Source organism: Egretta garzetta, unplaced genomic scaffold (genome assembly GCF_000687185.1).
Source record: "Egretta garzetta isolate BGI_Z169 unplaced genomic scaffold, ASM68718v1 scaffold96, whole genome shotgun sequence".
Lineage (NCBI taxonomy): Eukaryota > Metazoa > Chordata > Aves > Pelecaniformes > Ardeidae > Egretta > Egretta garzetta.
Window position 1 is genome coordinate 959,911 of NW_009259965.1, and position 4,157 is coordinate 964,067.

General features: G+C 39.2%; 1 pseudogene; it reads left to right on the plus strand.

Moving 5' to 3' along the window:
• LOC104127526 overlaps positions 1-4,157 on the plus strand; it is a 53,233-nt pseudogene that overhangs the window by 35,721 nt on the left and 13,355 nt on the right.

A 4,157-nucleotide genomic window follows, 5' to 3' on the forward strand; every position in this document is an offset into this window, starting at 1 on the left:
TAAGCAAATTTCAGTCTAGCAGAGAAGTTTACACTTCAGAAAGAATTCTCCTGAATGAGCCAAACTAATGCCTTTTATGTTTCAATTATAACAGGGTGAACCTGGTGACCCTGGAGAGAAGGGCCCAGTGGGACCAGCTGGACCAAGAGGCATGCCTGTGAGTCTTTGTGCCCTAGTTCAGGGCCCCTATAGTTTAATACCCATCCATCTGAATCAGTACAGTTCATTCCCTTCTACTTTCCCTATTTGATACAATTAAAATTATTTCAGGTTTCATTCTCAGTTTCCTTATTGACACCATATTCCTTGTGGGCTAGACAGAATCTCTTTCCCCTCAAGTTCTCTATGAAAGAGAGGATATGCTAGAGGTAGGGCACACAGTGGAGAGAAACTGTGGACTTAATCCTTGTTTTCTCTCTACAAATGTTCCCACCATTTGCTACTGTTTTTAGACTGTGTTGTGGTATCTTGCCCTACTTCTTCAGTCTTAACAGCCTAGGCACCTCATTGTAATGGGAGGTCTTTATTCCAAAATGGAATTGGATGTGAATCTAATCCTCTGTTGAAAGCTAACTCGTGGTATATTCAACCTGTGCAGGGCATGGATGGCAGAGATGCCTATGGTCCTGAAGGAAGCAAAGGAGCAAAGGTGGGTGCTTGGAGTCAGGATGTCTCACAGTCTCCATTCTGCAGTTATAGTACTAGTCCTTTCCTGTTACTTGTGAAACAGAACTGGTCCAGTGGATCTCACTGGAGGCCCATCTGTTTCACTCTCCCTTTCTGGGGGAGAAGCAGAGTGCTGCAGAAGCTGCAGAAAAGATATGAAAGGCTTTCCAGGAGCCTTTCCCACTGATGAGCTCCTTTTTCTAAAATGGCTTTTTATTTAAATGATTCTTGATGCTTCTTATTATCCAATCTCTTTTCTTACCTTCTTAGTCCCAATGATTTCCTTTCATGGGAGAATTTCACAGATTACACATATGTTATATGCAAGACTAGTTCTTTTAATCTCTTGGAATCTCTCACTTGTTCATTTCAGGGAACATCCTCCTTGTTACAAGAAATGAGGAAAAAAAGGTTTCTGTTAAACCTTGTCAGTATTCATTGTTTTAAAGGATTGATTTAAAGCCCTTCCTATACATTGATGTGTCTGCCCAATGTTTGGCAGGGCATTAAAGCATTAAAGCAATTAGTAAAAAAAACAAAAAACCAAAAAAACCAATTCAGCCCAGAATAGTGATCCAGAAAGAGTTGGTTTTCCCTGACAGCTAAGAGAACAGCCTTTAGTATAGGTTTTACTTAGGGTTGCTATTAATTGTACAGGTTCACAGTCATGTTACACTCTCAAGTGTAATGTGGGGCTTATGCACATGTAATTTTCTAGAAATTGTAGGATAAAGTCATACAATGTTTTACAAGCATGTCTTCTTGCATGGGAGGCAACTCTTAAAACAAGGACATAAGTAAGTAGTGTGAATTCTGATAGTTACTCTAATGTCTAGGAAAGATACACTTCAATTCTGATTGGTCTTTGTGAGACTTCTCATATTTCTCACATATGAGCAAAGAACACTCTGAAGACTGAAATAACTGAAAACAATTAATGAATTGACTTCAATATGCCAACAAAATATTATGATATCACTGTTTAGTATGCAATAAAAGGCATTTTGAAACTGCATTCAAACACTGAGTTCTGAATGTTATACTTTCCTTACGATTGCTGAACATGAATTCCACTGTATGCTACTAGGAGATGTAATAAGTTTTGATAAAACACTTATTTGAGAAATGGAACACTCTTGAAAGTTCAGAAACTGTTGGAAAATTTTAAATTATCTTCCTTTAGATGAACAAGGTGTTAATCTAAAATGGTGACACTTAAGACCAGAGTAGTAGCCACTGTTACTTAAATGGAGTGGAATGCTAAGAATAATATTGAAATTGGTTTTGGTTTAAAGACTTCAAACACTAAGCAGATCACAAAGTTTTAGATTCTTACAAAGTCTTTGTCCTTTCTTTTGGTAGGGAGAGTCTGGATTCATAGGACATCCTGGCCCAGAGGTATGATTAAGTGGACATCTTTGCTTTCTTTGTGTTTTATTTTACATTGTTCTTGTTTGGAAGTGGTTATCTGTCTGTTTGTCTTCTCCTTTCCTATAAAGTTCTGGGTTTCATTAATTTTCAGGGAGAAGATGGAGACCCGGGCATTCCAGGAGCTGAAGGAACCAAAGGAGTTAGGGGTAGAAGAGTAAGAATGATAAATCTTTTAATTCTGTGAAGAGTTCTATAAGTAAAGCCCTTATGTCTTAAGTGTTTCCTCACCAAAATTTTTTGAAATTGGTTTCCACTCTGATCTTTTATTGCAATATCCTGGGTAAGAGGTTTTGAGAGAAGGCAGACCTAATTCTTTAGAGATGTTTGTCGCTAATAATTCTTGGGGGTAGTAGTCTATGTAATGCAGGATCCAACTCACAATATAGTTATAGAGGTTTTTTCTCTGCTGAAATCCTGCACCTGTGTGTGCAATTATAAAGAACATAATTTGTATTTCTATTTTTAGGGTAATGCTGGCACACCAGGTTCCCTGGGAGATCCAGGGGACCAAGGGCCACCAGGACCTATGGTAATATGTTTTTATTTTAAAAAAATCACTCCTAAACTTGCTATTAGATTAATAGAATACTTAATAATGTTTCATCTGGTAAACTATGCTTAATCAGCCTGGCAGTTAGTAGAGTTACATCTTGACTGTGGATGTTTATGCACAAGAACACCTGCTGTTGGGAATGGAACTGAAACAATACAATGCAGGGCAGAATTTCTTCCCAAATATTTGGTATTGTCTTTAGTCTGGGTAAATACCTAAGTAAAAAAGAAGAGAGTACTAAATATAGAACTGTATTGTTCTGCTGAAAGCCAATGTATTTTTTCATTTAAAACAAAAAGCCATTTAACATCAGACTTGCGATTACTTAAAGCTTAAATTGACTGTAGCCTGTTAATCCTTATATAGAAGTAGGTGTCTTGATGTACTTTTTCAGTGTCTGTGATCTGCGTTATATACAACAAAAAAATTTATTCTTTATCTAAGCAGGGGAAGGGATCATGGATTTCAGTAGGATTTAGGACTAACGTTGTAGGCAGTGAGGAATATCCCTGTATGTGTCTATCTTTATCTTGCAGCAGTTCTGCAAATCAGCCCCATGGTGACCAGAAACAATCCCCACTGTTAATTATTTTCTTGTTAAATTTTCTTAAGCTTACTCTCTTTAAAATTTAAATATGGAATGTTATTGATAACAGTGTCTTTACCTGTATAACATGGCCCAACTTAGAAAACAATTTTTTTTTGTCATTATGCTGTGCTGTAATGTCAAGGAATGTACCCAACCCACTTTATTTTATGATGCACAAGAATGGCTAAGAGTGCCAGTTGGAATGCATTACCCTCCCTGCTTCTTGGCTGCTTGTGTAGTGTGACAGACAGACAGACGTTGTGTGATGATGAACAGATAGCTGTTGGCCTTGCCAGTCTATGCATGGTCCAAGAAGTCTTCAGACAGATTTCAAGCCCAAGATCTCCTCTTCACATGTAGAAGTGAGAGTCCAGCTTGGGAGGTATGGGTTTGGTGGGATTATTGTAGTAGCAGTGCATCAGTGAAGTGGGAAAGTGGGAATTCTGTGGGAAGTGGAAGAGATAGGGGTGCAGGAAGGGGTACAGGTAGCAGGCAGGGCCAGCCAAAACAGGCCTGTTTTATCCATCCTTCCTAACTTGGCGACATGATTATCCTTATGGGTCAAGTCTGCAGAACTCAGTCACCACTAATAAGCTGCTGCAAACAGCATTCATTGGGACTCAGGTAATTCACAGAATCACAGAATCGCAAGGGTTGGAAGGGACCTCAGGAGATCACCTAGTCCAACCTCCCTGCTAAAGCAGGTTCTCCTAGAGCATGTTACACAGGATTTCGTCCAGGCGGGCTTTGAATATCTCCAGAGAAGGAGACTCCACAACCCCCCTGGGTAGTCTGTTCCAGTGCTCCGTCACCCTCAGAGTAAAGAAGTTTTTCCTCATATTCAACTGAAACCTCTTATGCTTCAGTTTGTACCCATTGCCCCTTGTCCTGTTGCTGGACACCACTGCAAAGAGTCTG